Source organism: Sorex araneus, chromosome 1 (assembly GCF_027595985.1).
Source record: "Sorex araneus isolate mSorAra2 chromosome 1, mSorAra2.pri, whole genome shotgun sequence".
Taxonomy (NCBI): domain Eukaryota; kingdom Metazoa; phylum Chordata; class Mammalia; order Eulipotyphla; family Soricidae; genus Sorex; species Sorex araneus.
Window position 1 is genome coordinate 203,479,562 of NC_073302.1, and position 19,666 is coordinate 203,499,227.

The 19,666-nt window shown below is 43.2% G+C and overlaps 1 protein-coding gene and 1 non-coding gene across 5 annotated transcripts in view; both read left to right on the forward strand.

Annotated features, from left to right (window-relative positions):
* Nucleotides 1–19,666, forward strand: part of CACNB4 (calcium voltage-gated channel auxiliary subunit beta 4) — a 320,764-nt gene that overhangs the window by 204,406 nt on the left and 96,692 nt on the right. The window lies entirely within an intron of this gene.
* On the forward strand, nucleotides 3,702–3,883 carry LOC129401110 (U2 spliceosomal RNA). The gene has a single exon (XR_008628116.1). It is a non-coding gene; the product is annotated as a U2 spliceosomal RNA (small nuclear RNA).

Below are 19,666 nucleotides of genomic sequence, written 5' to 3' on the forward strand. Positions count from 1 at the left end.
CTTACCCTTGCACTTTCCACAATACCTCTGGCTGTGGCCCTTAATTTTAAAAATGTTACTAATATTATGTGATTTAAAATAATATTAATAATGGTTTCTCATGCATGTAATTCCAATTCATCACCAGTGTACCCACCTCCTTCTCCCAAGGACCCCAACTCCCCTCCCTCTCATGTCCCCCAACATAATTGTGTAGGTTAGTTCTCCCATTATGTTGCCTATGGCCCCCTTTTTGCTCTCTTGCTGTGTATCTTAAGTTCTGTGACCCCTATTTTTAAAAATACTTTCAAGTGTTGTAATAAGGTGTGACATGTTATTCTTTATTAATGCATTAAACAATGTATGAATATATAGGCAAACTAAAGTTGAATTTTGTTTGAAAAGCATTAGAGAATAAAAGATTTCTTTCTAATCATAGCTCTTTAAGTTTTTTCAATTAGGGATGAAGGTTTAGATAGTAAAAAGTCAGTATGGGATTTTTTTGTATGTGTGTGTTTGAGTGTGTGTGTTCTACCTCTGAGCTGCATCTCTGCCTCTCCAATCATAGCCTTTGCATCTTGTACCCGTGTTTCATAAAGTCATGCCATCTTGCAAGAGTTAAGAATTCTCATTTGTTTTGCCAAGTTTTGTAAAATTTAAACAATGAAAATCACTCATCTCCTATGTATTGACCAACAAGCCACTGTGAATAGCAAGAGACTCCTGTTGGCTGGGGACGTGGCCAAGTTGGTAGAGCACCTGCCTGGTGTGTGCCAGACCTTTGGTTCCATCCCCAGCACTGCATGCCCTTAAGCACTGTCGCAGATGGCTCCTGGCCCCTACGAGCCCCCAGATGTGGTCCTTACAGCAATTAAAAAGATAATAGACAATAACAAAAGAGGAAAGTCTGAAAGGCAACTGTGATGTCTGTGTATGTCCCTTCAGCACCAGGCAGCTGAAGAGATGCTACTCGTCCACATTTATGTGAGAGGATCATGGTCTTGTGAGAGCTAGCAGTTGTCTGATAATTATCATAAATTTGAATCAGTCAAGATTATGAAGTTTGAGATATCTAACAGCTAGATTGTGATATGAAAATACTCATAATTTCTGTTGGATACATGGAAAATGATGGTCTAACATAAATAATGAAAGAAAATATTAGATTAGGTAGAGAATAGTGAAAATAAAGATGTAATCCTATCCAGTCTAAATTCATAAACATGAGCTGGAAAGATAGTATGGGCCTTAAGGGGATGGCCTTGTATGCAGCAGCTGTTTCGGCTGGGCCTGCTTGGATTCACATACAGCACACATACAGTTCCCTGAGATTCACTTACAGCACACATACAGTTCCCTGAGATTCACTTACAGCACACATACAGTTCCCTGAGATTCCACATACAACACACATACAGTTCCCTGAGATTCACTTACAGCACACATACAGTTCCCTGAGATTCCACATACAACACACTTACAGTTCCCTGAGATTCTACATACAGCACACATATAGTTCCCTGAGATTCTACATACAGCACACATACAGTTACCTGAGATTCCACATAAGCACACACAGTTCCCTGAGATTCCACATAAGCACACACAGTTCCCTGAGATTCCACATGCAGCACACATCCAGTTTCCTGAATTCCTGATCACAGAGCCAGGAATAGCCCCTGAGCACTTACCAGGTGTGACCCTTCCACACCCTGTAAGAAAATAAATAAATTCAGGGGCTTTTTGAATTTTGTCCACAGATTTTGGGGTGGGGGTGGGACAGATTTCAGAGAACCTGCTTTTGCTAGCAAAATTTTCTTATAGAAAATTTTCTCTTCTCTATTCATTCCTGATTTTCCATTGAGTCTGCGTCTATCAAGCTTCTGCCCTCATAATCTATTGAAACTTTTTATCAGGTTCACTGATGATTTTACAAGGCTATAGCCAAAAATAAAATTTGCTCCATCAGCGGTATTGGAGACAATGGTTCATTCTTTCATCTTGGCAAACTTTCCTTCACTTCACTTCAAGGAAAGTGCTCTGTTTTCTTTCTGCCTCTCTACCCGCAAATGCTGAAATCCCTCTGTGGTCCTTCATCTCCTGCCTCCTGAGCCTTGGTATAACCCAGGGCATAGGCTTAGCTCTTCAGTTCTGCTTAGCTGCATTCTCTGGTTCATCTCTTCCCAGTCTTTAGGTTTTGAAGTACCTACTGGATTTCAGTTTCCCCCAATGCTTGGGATTCCAGCCCTGACCTACCAGCTGAATTCATCACTGCTGTTCTCTCTGCCTCATAGCATACAAGGTACACAGGTTTCAACTCGTCCAAACATGGTTTTCTGACATTTCCTCCAATTCCTCTTTTTTTAACATCTTTCTTAGCAGTGGCCCCATCTCACAGATGTTCCGTCAGGCTCCTGGAACTTACCTTTGATGCTTCTTTTGCCTAAGTTGCATAGCCAGCCCTCAGCAGTGCTTCTGGTTGTTAGAATTCAGATTCTAGCAACTCTGGGTCCTGAGTTACCTTCTATTTCTCACCACTTCTCTGTCACTCTTCCAGCTCAATTTTCCTACTTCAAAACTGGGAGCCCTTGGGCTGGACTGATAGTACAGCAGGTAGGGCATTTGCCTTGCACGGGCCCCACCTGGGTTTCATCCTGGCATCCCATATGGCTCCCTGAGAACCACCAACAGTAACTTCTGAGTGAAGAGACAGGAATAAATTCTGGTGTGGACCAAAAATAAACAAAGAAAAAACGATAACAACTGGAAGCCCATGAATCTTTAGAAGGCCCCTGTCCATCTGCCCCTGTGGTCTAGATAACTTATGTATAGCTCCTGAACTCAGTTTGACCCTTCTAGTTCATAGTTGGGGCTCAAGGGTGATTCCACAGTGATGGGAACCTTCGTTCCCATCACAGGTTTCACTAAGCATCAACTTCTGTTAATATGATTGGGTTTTAAATGCATCACTACAAGTTTGGTGTCATAATTAGGATAAATTTAAAAGCATAGTACCCCTGGATGTTTGGTTTGTTTTTGTGAATGGAGGTGGGACTGATTTAAGAGAACCTGGTTTTGCTAGCAAAATTTTCTTATAGAGTTCTCTTCTTCTCTATTCATTCCTGATTTTCCGTTGAGTCTGCTTCTATCAAGCTTCTGTCCTCATAATCTTGAAATGTTTTATCAAGTCCACTGATGATTTCACAAGGCTATAGCCAAAAATCAAATTCGCCTCATCAGCGGTATTGGAGACAATAGTTCATTCTTTCGTCTTGGCAAGCTTTCAATTTTAGTGCTTCAACTTAAGTCAACTTTTATGACTTGTGTATTTGCAAACTTAGTTGGAGGTTGAAGAGGTGATGCAGCCTACCCAGGTTCAGTTCCTTCCAACACATTTGGTCCCACAAGCACTGTTGCGAGTGATCAGAGCCAGAGTAAGCCCTGGCACCGCAGGATGTGGCTCCAAAACCAATAATGGCTCAGTGGAAGAGCAAAGGCCTGGCATGCATGAGGTCACAGGTTCAACCTGGCCACCAGCCCACTTCACGGGTGCTTAATCCTACCACTGTGATTGCCCCTGCCCTGCTTCCAAAGCACCACAACTAAGTTTAGGACACCCCTCCCCACCATGTGCCAGAACAATAACAACCACCATGGAAGAAAGGGAAGGGGAAAGAGTGTTTTTAATTTAAACAGATATTCTAATTTAAAGAGACAGAAACATCACTTCTCAGTCTTTTGGTTAAGATCAAGCATAGTATCTGTTCCTATCAGTTTAATATTGGCATGTCATCTATACGAGGACAATATATTAAATGGAATTGGGGGGTACTCTAGAGAATGTATGGGATATCATTATTTCACATATAGACCTGATATTGTAGTACAGAATAGTGCACTCCTTCAAGGGACAAAAGAAGGACAGCAGATAGGGCACTTGCCTTGCACACAGCAGCCCTGAGTTCGATCCCTGGAATCCCATATGTTTCCCAGGGTACCACCAGGAGTGATTTCTAAGCAGAGTCCGGTTCTCTGTGGGGATCCCTAACAGCAGCACTTTTAGGGTCCCCTCAGTGAGGCAGCAGCACTGAGGTTTTAACTCTTGGCCTTGCACTTGCCAGGGAAGTGCTTTAAGCCACGGAGCCACCTGTCCGGCCCTTCGTCTCTGGGCTTTCAGACAGCAGTTTGCCCTCAGCCCCACAGTGGTTGCAGCAGGACCAGGGCTGCTCTCTGTGTTCCCAGGACCTTGGACTTGACAGGACAGCACCCCCAAGTCATTAAGGAATCTTACAGGTCCCCAAGAGCTTATTTTAAAATTTCTTTTGGTGATGTAGGTTGAAGAATGTTGGGCCATACCTGCTGATGCTTGAAGGTGGGTCTCTGGTGCCGGTTGTTGGGGATGGAACCTGGGTCCCCATAAACAAAGCCTGTACCCCAACTTCTAGCCATATCCTAGGCTCAGGAGCCTGCTTTGAAAGGCTTTTCATCAATTGTTTAAAATGTTCAGATGAAATTGTGACCTCCGTGTCCCAGATTTTATGCTGTTTCTATCATGTGACCGTCAGAAACACAAAATGAGTTAGATAATAGCCATATTTTACTGCTGTTCATTCTCTGTTGTGGGAGTAGAAAATAATAGAAATGCCTCAAGCTGCTTAGAGTGCCAGTAACCTTTCTTAGCAATTAATGAAGTCATTCATTCAGTTCACACTGTTGAATGGCTTTTATGTGCCAGGCACTCCACTGGGTACTGGGGATACAAAGATGAATAAAATCCAATATATATAGCTTCAGAGTCCCAGACAAATGGGAAAGGAAAAGGAATAAACAGCCTGGAACAATAATGCAATGCGGTATGGACCATAGTAGAGGGAGTTGATATTTGATACAAGAATCGTTCACTAGAGAAAATGTATACTTTCTTTAAATGGGTTGAGAAGTTTGGACCCATGGCACAGGATTCTTTCCATGCCTAATGGGTGCCTGTGCTGATCACACCTTCACTCTGTTTCATGGCTTGGAATTCTAAAGATGCAAAAAAGAGGTTTTATAAATACCCTTAATTAGAAAAATGCCAGCCTGAAATGGTCTCGAAGGCAGGAGCTGATCTAAAACCTACCAAAGTTGATGTACCCCAGGGCCTTTCGCTCATTCAGGGCTTGGGAGAGCCTCTTTCTCAAGGGTTAGGGGGTGACGGGAGTGGGTGAGACGTGGGTCTGCCCACTTGCTCATGCTTTGTAAATTGTGGTGCTCACGAGGGATTCCACACTTTGTTGTGGCACCAGGGATCCCAAGTAACAGTGTTGCTGGGATGGTGCTCAGGGCCCATGGGAGGGTACTGGGCGCAGAATTCATGGCTTCACACTTGGAACACAAGGACTTTGCCCCCGAATCCTACCCCCCTCCCAGGCTCTTTCCTGTTTATATTCTTTTTGGTGGGGCTGGGAGAGCCGCCCACACAGTGCTCAGGAGGTCTAGTGATTCTCAGCCAACTGGGGCTGGTGGCTCAGTGCATGGCCCAAGAACGCAGTGTTGACTGGGGATCCCAGGGATGCCCTGATGCTGCCGGAGGCCTCTCGGGCTGCACCCAGTGATGCCCAAGGGGGATCGTGTGGTGCCAGGAGTTGAACCTGGGGTTGGTGCACGTGCTTCCCAACTGCTACTAACACTGGGGGATGGACTTCCATGTGGTGTTCAGAAGACCTGAGGCCCCTCCCAGGGATTCTCGGCTGGGCCAGTAGTTGAATGCAAGGGCCTGAGGCTTTGGTGCTGCTCAGGCCCTGTGGTGCTGGGGATTCCTTGGGCCACTCTGCTGGTGCTGGGGGCTTTGGGACTGCATCTGGAGATGTTTGGGGGACAGTGTGATGCCGGGGATTAAAATAGGTCAGCCTCATTCAAAGCATGAGCCTTAACTGCTGGACTATCTCGCTAGCCTCTCACATTATTTTAAACCAAAATTTACCATATGATATTTATAATTTGATATTGGCAATAATAACTTTCTTTCCTTTGTCCCTCCCTCCCTCCTTCCCTCCCTCCCTCCCTCCCTCCCTCCCTCCCTCCCTCCCTTCCTTCCTTCCTTCCTTCCTTCCTTCCTTCCTTCCTTCCTTCCTTCCTTCCTTCCTTCCTTCCTTCCTTCCTTCCTTCCTTCCTTCCTTCCTTCCTTCCTTCCTTCCATTTTGTGACTTATTTCCAAAGCTTTTGCAGCTTCCTAAACCAATTAAGTGAGTTTTTTTCCTTCTTCTTTTGGCTATACCTGGCAATGTTCAGGGATTACTCCTGACTTTGCACTCAGGGATCACTCCTGGTCAGGCACAGGGAAACCATATGTGGTGCCAGGGATTGAACTGGGGCTGGACATATGCAAGGCAAGCGTCTTAACTGCTGTACTGTCTCTGTGACCATCAAATGAGTTTTAAATCCAAAAGCTGAGCACTGAGACCAGTTCTCAAAATCTTAACAACATCTCATAGTCACTTATCAGTGCTTTACTTGTCAATTTTTATTGACTAGTAAAATCTTAATCTATAAGACAGTTTCATGGTTAGGCAGAAAAAGATCTTGTGTAGGTAGAGAACCTCATTGCACATTAGACTGATATATATCTGGGTTTACTACCAAGACTCTAATTTGGCAAAATGAAAAATGGCTACAAAACAAAGTCTGTACTGTTGCTCTATTTTTAATAATTGGTATTCACAAAGGAGAGCTACATTGTGACACCTAATAATTTCTAAATTGGTGTGACACTTAATGGCATTGCCAAATATATAGGAGGAGCTAATTACAAGGCATTTAATTTGGAAATCACAACCATTGCAAAATGGCTTTATAGTTGGATTTTGTGGGTATTTGTCATGGGCAGGAATAAAATGGAGTTGGAAATTCATCTCATCTTAGCTGGACTTTTTTAGGCTTAAACAAACTTTCTTGTTTAATAAGCTGAATGATAGTAAAGATCCATCTGTATATGTTATTTTGTAACATTTTATCTAAGATGTGCCACTTTTGTGGTAGATCTGGTCCCCAAATTTTCTTTCCTTCCCTACTCTTTTTGTTTGTTATGGAGTCGTACCTAGTGATGCTCGGGGCTTACTCCTGATTCTGGGCTCACTGATCACACCTGCAGTTTCTGGGGTCTATATGGGGTACCAGTAATCAAACTGGGGTAGACTATATCAAGGCCAGTGCCTTAATCCCTGTATTAACTCTCCTGCTCCTTCATGTCTTCTTGACTATGGCTGGATGTGTGCCTTCAAGGCTGATTGAAAGTGAAGGGATGTACCAAGATGAGAGGGAGGAGAAGCCAGGGAGAGATGAGCCCAGCCATGACAAGGGTAAGGCAGGTGAGATGGTCAGAAGGAAAACATACATGACTCAGTCACAAATGGAACCTGTGCTGCACGATCCTGACAGTGGATGGTGTCACCTTTGGAGGGAGGCTCCCAGCGCACACACATAAGGAATACTCAGCTTTCTGGTACACTGGAGAGGCCACCTTGATGCTTCCCCCATCCTGAAGTTACATGCTTTCTCACATTTTGCATTCAAGACCACCCCTCATTGCCACAAAAATCTTGGCACTAGATATCCTGGCAGGGCTGATAATGGCTGTAATGCTGCGTCTCTGGTTTGGAAGTTAGGTTTTATCTGAGGACTTCTGATGCATTCCAGACTAGCCCTGTTTTGGCAAGCTCTGGGCCATTAAATAGAATCCTTTGGGATTTAGAACAGATAGACATCGGGTAGGGTGCTTGCCTTACACTCAGCTAACCTGGTTTTTCATCCCTGGCACTTTGTGTGGTCCCCTGAGCCCCACCAGAAGTGATTCCGGAGCACAAAGCCAGGAGTAATCCCTAAACATTGCTGGTGTGGTCCAAAGCCAGAGAGAGATAGAGAGAGAGAGAGAGTCCCCCAGGAGGCCTTATATCAGTATGACCCCAGATCTGTCCAGAATTGAGCACCACTCCTTCCCCTCTCTTCCGAACTAGACCTGCCTAGGATACCCTGGCCACAGTTGTAGGTTCACCCATAAAGATAGCTTGATCTACCAGTTGGCTCTGATCTAGAACTTCTTCCAGGTGTTACAGAACTTCAGGAAACAGGATTCATTCAGCTTTCTGATATGCCCCTTAATTTCAAGATATTCTTTTCTGATCAGTTGATATTTTAATCAATTTGTTCAAAGACATTTAAAATTTCCCAAACCACTTGAAGTTCAACTATATACTGACGATGGATGCAGTTAGCATGGTATTTGCCCCTCTGGTCAGGGTGCTGTTCACGCAGTGAGTCCTGGCCTAGAATGCTGTGGTTTGGGTGCAGATACAGGGTGGGTTTTACAGAGAGAACAATTTATAAGCAGGCTCACAGCTGCAGGTGCACGGTCCTTTGACCTTTCTTCCAAAACAGAGGCGGGGCACGAGTGACTGTAAGGCCCAAAGTTGTAGTTCTCATGAACAATGCTCTTTGTTTCTGTAGAGTCTGTGACCAAAATACATGTCTGTGATTGTGCAACGAAGGATGCGCTCCCTGGCCAGGGAAGCATCCTTATTCCAAAAGGAAGGCGTCTGGAGCCCAGCAGTTGGTATCGGTTTACTTCCAACTAAGCTGAGCCAATTTTTTAGCCAGCTTGAAAAAGAAAGAAAGAAATGAGTCTCTGAAGTCATCCATTTTTGTCTCTTGCAAACCACAAGTTTACTATTTCCTTGGCTTGACTGTGAACAATATGAGAGGGGGGAAAATTCATGTGATGTTTGCAATTTCTGTGGTGCTCTGCATGTGGTTAAGTGCTTACTTGGTGGCTGAATGAATGAAATAGCAGAATTCAATTAATGCTGAATGCTAGACTCAAAGTAAATAAGTAAATAAATGCTTTGGTGGCAATTTGGAAATGTGGGGTAATGCTTCCACAGTGCCAGACCACATGCTTTGGCCACAATATATTGTTGAGGGTAGCTGTCATATGGGGAATCTGTAGTGCCGTGTCTCCTCCAGCCTTTTCCAGTTCTGTTTCTGCTATATTGAAAGCAGGAGTTCAGACAAAGACCTCCGTGAGTGATCAGAGCCTTGAGGATTCCAGCTAAATTTCTCTTCAATGCCTTTATTGATGTGCATAGACAAACAATTTGGAAGGGATAAGAAATTTGGAGTAACTAACCATGAAAATATTTTATAAGTATTCTGATTCTTAGATTTGGTCTTCACAACAACAATGACAGTTTTTCTTGTCCTTGCTATAGTGTGTGTATTTTTGAACATTGACACTGTACTGAACTCCTCGTGTTGATTGCGTCCTTGAGTTCGCAACTCTATTTGACAATACCTGCTTGCTGAACTCAGTCCCAGCATAGTTCCAGACCTGAGTCACTCCAAAGTCCTTCTAGGTGTTTGCTTTGTGATTACATTCCTTGTACTTCCAACTACTGTCACATAGAAGGATCCCACTGAGATCCTCCCAGTTGGACAGATTTTGTTGGTTCCTGCAAAGCTTTCTAGGATGTCAGTCTCTTTATCCATGATGGTTTCATTTTTTCACAGCAGGGAACTAAGATCCTAATTTTGTTACTCCAGGGCATGTGACTTAGACTCTAGTCAATATATGCTGACATATTTATATCCCTACATTCTACTTATTATATTAAACTATATTTATAAGTGAAATATGATAAACCAGTAGTTTTCCAGTTGATCAGAAAACACAAATATGTTTCTAAATATGTCCATTCCATTAAAAAAAACTGATTGGGGCCAGAGAGATAGTACATGGGTAGGGCTCCAGCCTTGCACCTGGGTTTGATTCCTGGCACCCTATATGGCCCTCTGAGCACTGCCAGGAGTAAGCCCTGAGCGCAGCCCAGTGTGGCCCCCAAACCATAAAGTGATAAATAGATGAACCTATCATTAAAGAGAGCCAATAACTCTAACCCAGAGTTTCATTTTTGAAAAGATATATGCAATTTGATTACATAGACATATGCATGTGTTTTATTTATTTATTTTTAAATTGAAGATTCACTATATTTAATATTTTTCTTTTAGCTTTCTATAGATGGTTGTATGTTTTTCCTTCAAATATGCTTATGCATAAATTTACATATGCATCTGTATGTCTATATTATTTTTATTAACATAATTGTATGCATTTTAGGGGTATAATGCAACACCTGTTAAAAGTATGTTGACTTAACACAACTAACAGCATGGCAAAAATACATCTCATTATAATTCTTGGACTACCTCACTTTTAGTCATGTGCTTTCTTTCTTTATTTTTTATTTTATTTTTTAAGATGTTTTATTGGATCACCGTGAGATACAGTTACAAACTTGCATTATTGCATTTCAGTCAACAGTGCTCGAGCTCCCACCAGTGCACATTTTCCACCACTATTGTTCCTAGTGTCCCACCCACCTCCCTCATCCCACCCCACTCCCTGCCTCTATGGCAGGTACAATCCTTCTTACTCTCTCTCTAATTTTAAGCATTATGATTTGCAATATAGATACTAAGAGGTCATCATGTTTGGCCCTTGGTCTACTTTCAGCACACATCTTCCACCCTGGGCAATCCCTCCAATCAGCATAGACTTTAAAACTGTTACTATAATCCAGGTAATGTAATAGACATGCCTGTAACCTCCAAAAATTTCCTTGTGTCCCTTTGTGAGTAGTTCTCTGTGGTTAAGGCACATAGCATTGGGTCTACCCGATTAGTCTGTTTCTTCAGTAATTATTGTTAATTGTGTACACTATGTAGAGAGCAGGTATTCTCTACATACTTCCTCTGACATAGATGAAACTTTAAAACTATTGAATAACTCCCATTCCCTCCACCCCGCTCCATCCTGCGGCCACAATTCTCTTCTGATTCCTGTGAGTTGGACCACTTAGATCCATTTGATATGGGAAGTCACACAGGGTTGTTCTGTGATGTGCTTATTTCACTCAGCATAATGCCTGCCAGGTTTATCCATATTGCTACAAATAGAAGGATTCCCTCCTTTTTTTTTAAGGACGAGTAATTCCACTGTGTCTACATGTCATATTTTCTTTATCTATTTGTCTGTTAGAGATACCCAAATCGTATCTTGACTGTTATGACTAGTGAGTGCAGTGAACTTGAGAGCAGCTAGATCTTTGTGACTCTTCTTTTAGTTTTTTCACATGGATACTCAGAAGTAAGATTCTGGATGAAATGGTAGATTATTTTTTACCTTTGACTGGAGCAGTAATGCAGTGGGTAGGGCGTTTGCCTTGCTTGCGGCCGACCCGGGTTCGATTCCTTCACCTCTCCTGGAGAGCCCAGCAAGCTACCAAGAGTATCTCGCCTGCATGGCAGAGCCTGACAAGCTGCCCATGGCATATTTGATATGCCAAAAACAATCACAAGTCTCACAATGGAGACATTACTGGTGCCCACTCGAGCAAATCGATGAGCAAATCGATGAGCAACAGGATGGTAGTGACAGTGAAAGAGAAATAGGCACTGTTTTCCAAGAAACAGGCCAGAGTTTCCAAACCTTCAGGCTATTGGCAGTTGGGTTCAGATTGTTCCTGTTCATGGAGCCTTTGCATAGGAAGATGCTTTTCAGCATCCCTGGCTAGTTCCCACTAGATGTCAGTAGCACCTCCTAACCCCTCTAGTATGACACTCAGAATTATCTACAGACATTGTCAAATGCTTTCGGCGGGGCAAATCTTCCTCAGTTGGGAGACACTCTTCAAGACCAAACTTGCTGTTCCCTCTTTATGGCTCTGTATCAGATTGTGTGCAATTTCACTATTTTGCTTCTTTGTTAGCTATGTATGATTGTTAAGTACTTTATTGTCCTTAGACATACATAATTGCTTTCAATCAGCTATTTTTATAATCAAAGCCAGATTTAAATATTTTTAGCTGACTTTCAAATTCAGTGACAGAGTCCTATGTTGAATGTTTTATCCCACAGTAGTTCTTTCTCTTGTAGGGAGAAGCTTTTAAAAATAGACTTGAGTAATTGTATGCTTTAAGCATTCTTTTTGGCTGGCGAGGGGAGGGGGACCTCCCAGGCAACACTCAGAGGACCCCAGGGGCACCCCCACTGGTTGCTGGTTATCCTGACCAGTCAGGTGACTGCTTGGACCTGAGCATGTGGTGCTGCTTGGGTGCTGAGGTGCCAGGGACCACCAAGGGCACTTGGTGTTGCTCAGGGGCCTTCAAAGCTGCTGCCAGCAGTGTTCAGGGGGACCGTGGGATGCTGGGGCTCAGGGTCAGGCACATGCCTCTGTACTCTCTTACAGCCTTGCTTCAAACTCTTATTCTTCCAACTCTTCATGTAAACACAGACTGCCCCTAGTTGTTCATGTCTTGCATTCTTATGTATTTCTAAATACTTGTTTTGCTCCATGACCAGCGAATACAATTCTAGCAAGACATCATGTAGAAGTGACCTCTTTTTATTTTATTTTGATTTCTTGATTTGGGGGCCACAGTGATGATGCTCAGGGCTTACCCCTGGTTCTGTACTCAGGAATTACTCCTGGTGGTGCTCGGGGGATCATCTGCGATCCTGGGGATAGAACCCAGGTTGGCTGTGTGTCAGGCAGTTCCCTACCTGCTGCACTATCTCTCCAGCCCCAAAGCGGCCATTTAAAAGAAGGCAAACAAACATAATCATAGTGAGAGACCAATGCAATGTCAAGGGTAAAAATTTACCTGGAGTGTTCTTTATTCCTGAATGTATCCACTTTTCTTTTTTCAAGCCTAATACTTGTTTCAAAAAAATTAGCCTTGGACCAGGAAGGGAGCTCAACATCTGGAGCTGTGTGTGCACACATCCTTGTGTCTCCCTGTGTTTCTTATGCTATCGCTTAGCATGTTTTCTTTCCCTCTGCCTTCTGCAAACCTCTTTCCCTAGTCCTTGAGTATGTTACTCACATGCCCTTCACGTCTCCCTCCACCCCTGTTGCCATCCTCAAAATCAGTATCAATTCCCCAGAGTTTGGATGCTACCTCCATTTTGGAGTTTTTCCATATGAGCCAATTACAGTCTTAAGTATGTTCTTAAAGGGCTTCCCTTGGTGGGGCCGGGGGGCTGGAGTGCTAGTGCCTGGAAAAGTACTTGCCTTGCACACAGCTGGTTGATTTGGTTCCCAAGATTCAATATTCAGTCCAGTTCCCACCATCTCATATGGTTCCCCAAGCACCGCCAGAAGTATTCTATGTGAAGATCCAGAAATAACCCCTGAGCTTCGCCAGGTGTGGCCCCCAAACAAAACAAAACCAAAACCACGATCTTCTCTTGGGGGTCAGGGAGAGAGCTCCAAGGGCAGAGCCCACACCCAGCAGGTGCACAGCCCCAACTTGATCTGTACACCCCAGTGCTCACTCACCCCCTGCCCCAGCGCCACTGGGTGTGCTCCCGATTTAAACAAACCACTCGGCTCTTGGCTTCCTGTCTCCAGAGGAATGGATCCAGTTCTTCTTTTTGCTTCTTACCTTTCCTTGGCAGTACAGATCCCTGAAACGGGAAGGCCGAGGCATGCTTGGAGGCCCTGTTAAGGTATCCAGCTTGCTCTGAATTTCTGGCCTAACTAGAATAGAATCCTCTCATTATTATCTAGCAAAAAGTCCCGCTTCTCTTTGCCTTCATTTGGGTCACTGCATGGTGTCAGCTCTCAAACTTTTCAAAGTGCTCGAGTTCACCACCTCTCCTTAAATATCCTGCGTTCCAGCATATCAGGCCTTGGTGCACAGAAATTAGCAGCAAATATGCTCCTTTTTTGCTGTTGATGCCAGCTGCTCCGTGAAAGGCCCCCTTTGGTGGTCAGCCACCGCTCTGCCTTTGTTTCCTCCCCACAGTGCCCTTCCCTTCCTCCCTCCCCTAGCTGCTTGTGACCTCAGGAGAGGCCTGTCCCTCCCAGACCTTCTCCTACTGCTCTGCCTCTGCCCTAAGCTGCATCACTACACTCAGCTTTCATAGGAAAACCTCTTGAAGAATGTTCAAGAACTTTTGAACCACTTGACAACCTTCTGAAGAGCCAGCTCGGGATGCTCTTGAATGCAAGCTGTCTTTGCTATCATCTCCACTCTCTGTCAGTTTCTTCCTTTAGAGCTGCTTGGCTGGCCTGCTTGAAATATTCTTAGCTCACATGAGTGAAGAGTTGCACTCAGCAGTTAATGCTGACCAGGAAGCTGAGCCCAGGCAGGAGATGGCTGACATGGCTATCACTCGGCAGTGGAGGGAACAATACAAGTACTTGAGCTCTTGAAGCAATACGAGAAGCAGTGTTTCTTGCAATCAAGTTGAGATTTGACTTAGAAACACATATGTTTGTAGGGTGGGGAGGTTTGGGCCACACCCAGCAGTACTCGGGGACAACTCCTAAACTTGCTTTCAGGGATCACTACAGGTGTTGGCTGGGGGACTATATGTGGTGATGGGAATCAAACCAGGGTCAGCCCCATGCAAAGCAAGTCCCTTAATCCCTATACTATCTGACTACTTCCTAAAAACACATATTCCAAATACAGTATGGTCAATTGGAACTAAAACAGAGAAAGGACAAACTAGCAAACAAATGTTAAACATGACAGACTAGCAAAATCAAATGAGACCTGAGGTTCTTCTGTTTTCTTCTGGTCATGTACCAACATCAGTTTCTTTGGACACAGCAGTTTCAAAAGACGGTGTTTATGTAAGGTGTTAACATAAGGGGAAATTGAGCGAACTCTCTGTTCCATATTAGTAACGTTTTTGTAAACCTAAAATGATTCCAAAATAACAGGTTTGTTTTTTTTAGAAGATAATATATATTTCTCTAGAGCGATTTGGGTTGCTCACCTCTATTTCTCTGGTGATCCATATATTAAGCATCTGATTCCAGACAGGAAATGCTTGCCTAACTCACAGTTTTAGTATGCAGACAGGAGTTGCCATGGCTGCCAGTCATCCATGTCCCTAATGAAAGTAACTAATCATCCATCAGTGGCCCCCTGTGTGTGATTTTTCTTCCCTTCTGTTCTTTGCTCTTCTATTAATTATTTACTCTTTTACCTGTCCTCTGTCAATCAACATTTATAAACCAGCTCTGAGCTTAGCCCCGGGGCAGGGGAGAACAGTGAATAAAGCACAGTTCCTGTTCATGAAGAGTGCCCACACTGCTACTGGGGAGGAAATGTGCAGAGTAATTATTCAATAATGTGAGTGCGTTGGTAACAGACATACCCAAGAGTTTTCACAGAAACCACAGGAGCTTATCAGCAAAAGTGTCTTGGAAGTGACATAGCTTTTCTTTCAGAACAAGTTGGAAGTTAGGATAAAAAGAATTGAAGAGATACTGAGGTAGGAATCTGCGAGGCATTCCAGGAAATGGGAGTTATGTGCAGGAAGAGAAGCCAGGATGGGGTCGGGCAGAAGCAGGAGAAATAGACAGGCTTTTCTTAAAACTTAGAACCAAGTCAGTGGTCTTCTGTGACTGCACAGACTTCTGTCAGTCAGAATCAGGTGAAAAGACTATGATGACAGCAAGAGCTATAGAAAGAGAATTGATTCTCCCCTTTAATTTCCCACCAACTGAGCTTATTGATGCCCATGATGTATCTCTGCACCGAGAATAATCACTAACTAGCAAAAGACTCTGCCCTCGTGTAGGCTATGGGCGTTTGAAGGAATAAGTTGACCCTGATCTTCACTTTATATTGCAAGATGTGACAAACATATACAGGAGTGGACAGTCTCAGGTTTTTTTGTTTTAGGTTTTTCATTTTTTTAATTTTCTAATTCTGGGCCCTGAATTAAAAAGAGCTATCTTTGTCCAAAGACTTGCGAACAGTGGCTTTGGCAGTCTGGTTACTCACATCTTAGGCCTATGAATTATTGTCTACTATGTACTGAGCTGGACTTTCAGCAGGAAGACAGATGCACTCATGGAAGATGTGTGTTAGGTAAAAGTAATATAGAATCCACATTGTCTGAAGCTTATGAGAAACTGTAATTCACAGTTATTAGCAAATGGAGTAACAGTCAGAAACTGACAACTGGCTGGTGAGAACCCAGTTTAGGGGAAGGAAATGACTCAGCATGGTGCTAAATTTTTGCTTTCTTCCTCTTTGGAGAATGGGTTAAATAGTTTAGGCTCATCTCCAGGTCTATATGACACTTAATGCACAGTGTCCTGGCACATTGGTGAGAGACTGAGAGCCAAAATGATTTGGATCATGTTCCCACATGAAGGGAGTTGATATTGTTCAGATGATGAAAAGAAACTATACTAATTCTTTTTGAAAAGTTTGCATCAAATTAGCTTATTGCCAGATATTGCCCAATTTTTTTCTTTTTTCTTTTTTTTTTTTTTGTGTGTGTGCATATGTGTGTCTGGCTGGTGGGGGGGAGGTGTTGGAGCACACCCATGGTGCTCAGGGCAGGGCTTGTGGGACCATATGAGGCATTGGGGATCGGACACAGGTCGAATGTATACAGGACAAGTGTCCTACCTGCTGTACTATGTCTCCAGCTTCTGCAGAGATTTGAAGTATTTGAAAAGTATTTTAAAAGTACTTCTTTTCTTCCTCCACTAACTCAACCTAGGAGCCAAAAATGTATGAGTAGTAACTTCAAGTTGAGCCATTTATTTATTTATTTATTCATTCATTCATTTATTTATTTATTTTTAATTGAATCACCATGTGGAAAGTTACAAAGTTCTCAGGCTTATGTCTCAGTTATACAATATTCAAACACCCATCCCTTCACCAGTGCCCATATTCCACCACCAAAAATCCCAGTATACCTCCTGCCCCGCCCCCTCCAACTGCATAACTGTTGAATTTCACTTCATTTTCTCTTTACCTTGATTACATTCCATATTTCAACACAAAACTCACTATTGTTGTTGGAGTTTCCCCCCAAGAAAGACAGCCCTACTACCAAGGAAGCATTTGATAATTAGTTTTCTATTGCTGAGAATGAGGAGATATGTAGCCCCACTGCTCCAAGTACATAACTCTTTTTTTCCCCCTTTTTCCTTTTCCTTTTTTTTCCCCCTCATTCCCCTTCCCGCGCCTCATAGTATGGTGGACACCATGCCGCATTTCTCCCCAAAAATGGGAAACAATCGGGAAAGAGGAATATTTCCTCTTCTCGGCTGGCGTGGGGCTGTTGCTTAGTTCACAGTCCAGAGAAATGGCTGCTACTTTGACTACCTTCAACATTTCAACAAAAAACTCACTGTTACTATTTGGAGTTTCCCCCCCAAGTCAGACCTGCTAAAAAGGAACTGTTTCACATTGCTGACAATTAAGAGATGTTAAGTCACATCCATGCGGTTTTGGATTTCTGTATAAAGTCCAGGGAAAATTCTGCCATAAATTGCATAGCCCAGCTCACAGTCCCAGTGCATTGCTGCAAGAAGCTGCGCTGGATGGCCAAATGTGTTAGGTCTCTGGAATCAAAGTCTTTAGGCGCAGAGGGTCCCAAGTTGAGCCATTTAGATGTCATGAATTCTATTTTTCTGTTGAATGTCTCAGGATTCACTGATTTATGGACAATGCCATCTTTTTTCCTGATTTATTTTTGAAATTATTTCCCCCTTGTTTTTGTGATGGGCAGGGCTTGCACACACTTGTGGGTTGCTGTGTCCATTGGGGTCATACACTCTAGGGGCGATGCTCATACATACTTGCTTGTGCTGTGTCATTGATCACACACTTGTTTTTTCTTTTTGGGTCACACCCGGTGATGCACAGGGGTTACTTTTGGCTCTACACTCAGGAATTACTCCTGGCAGTGCTCAGGGGACCAATATGGGATGCTGGGAATCGAACCTGGGTCGGCCTTGTCCAAGGCAAATGCTCTACCTGCTGTGCTATCACTCCAACCCTTGATCACACACTTTATTGTCACGAGGGATCCCAGACAGAGCGCTTCTGGATTCCAGTGGTGGGGCTGGGACTCATACATGAAAGAAAGGTGCTCTGACTTAGAGGAGGCAGTCTCTGTATCATCACCTCCTTTTGATGTTGTTTTTTTTTTAAAAGGGTCAGTGAAGAAAACTGGAAATTGAGTGGAATTGTATTTATTATGATAATAACCAAGGGGGCAACTGGAGTTAGCCTACTTGTAGCTTTTTAGAAATGACTCACTTGTTTGTCAATAACAGGACAGTTCATTACTCAGTTTTGGTTAGCTAAGAAGTTAACAGTTGCTCCATTTATCAGCAGATGAATGCTGAGGATTTAAATTTTTCGTAAAATGAATGACAGCTGGAGGAATTCCCAGCTGCATATGTAACTGGAAGTGCTTAAGTATGCAATTAATCATGAATGGGTAGATTCAGAGAGACACAAAATTCAATCTGTTTGTGCAGGGCTGGTTTTGGAAAACTGGAGGGAAGCATTTTTCTCCAAGTACTGTGACTATTGAGTGGCTAGTAAAATATCATATATAGTTTTTCTTTTTTTGTTTGGCTTTGGGACACACTGGGCTGTGCTCAGGGCTTACTCTTGACTCTGTGCTCAGAGACCATAGGTGGGACCTGGGGACCATATGTGGAGCCAGGGGTAGAAGCCAAGGTGGCCATGTGAAAGTGCCTTAGCTTCTGGGCTCCATCTCAGCTCACTTCCCAAGGTCTTTTTTGTTTTGTTTTTTTGTTTAGGTCACACCCTAGCCTAGTTTGACACCCCCCCCCCTGCTACTCTCATATTCAGTATGGTCTCCTGAGCACCACTAAAAGTGGTCTCTAAGCACAGAGGCAGGAGTATACCCTGAGCTCCCCTAGGTGTGGTCAAACTCCTACCCGCCAGAAAAGGGAAGAACGTTGGTATTCCTATAAGAACTGCAAGGCAGTTCACACTGTGCCATTGTTTCTTTCCTGGTAAAATTTGGTTTTTCTCCAGTGTAAGCTTCATTTGTCTTTCATATTCAGCATCTTTGCAACATCATATGCTAATTAGTGAGAGGCGCCATTGCAGTTCAGCTTTTGTAATGGGTAAATAGAGTTTGCATTGCGACCATGTTCCCAGGAATGTGTTCAGTGAAACAGTATTTGCTTAGAATGAGAAAGACTTGTTTCTCATATTTTTTTTATTTTAAGAATGAATATAAGCCTCCGCCTTCACCAGGGAGGCATTTTGTGTGTCCATCATTGTCAATTTTTATGTGTTCTTTGGTTATAAATAACTTCTGGAACAAGGAACAGGCCATATTTCAATAGAAATGTTCAAAACTCAATCCCTAGTCCTTCTCTAATCCTTTGTCATCTATTCTGGTAGGGAGGATTATGTACTAATTTTAACTTTGTACTGTTGTAGATAATTTTGCCTTGAACCTGCCCAACTTCAGTTGGTGAAGGGGGGAAAAAAACCTTTGTATAAATAGGAACTTAACAGTGAGGATTTGTTTGCACCTGTTAAATAAAGGCCTCAATGTACTGGGGAAAAAATTTCTATCTCTACCACATTTTTTCCTTTCTGTATATCTATCCCTTTCTGGTTTTGTTTTGGGGCCATGCCCAATGGTGTTCAGGGATCACCCCAGAGTGTATGGCAGTGCTCCAGGGACCATACATGGTGCCAGAGATTGAACCTGGTTGGCAGAATGCCAGGCAATCACCTTACCTGATGTACTCTCTTTGGCCCTTCACATTTCTCTTAGCAAGCTGCTTTTTTCTACTTGTTTCTGTTGGACAGAGGACACAAATATTAATAA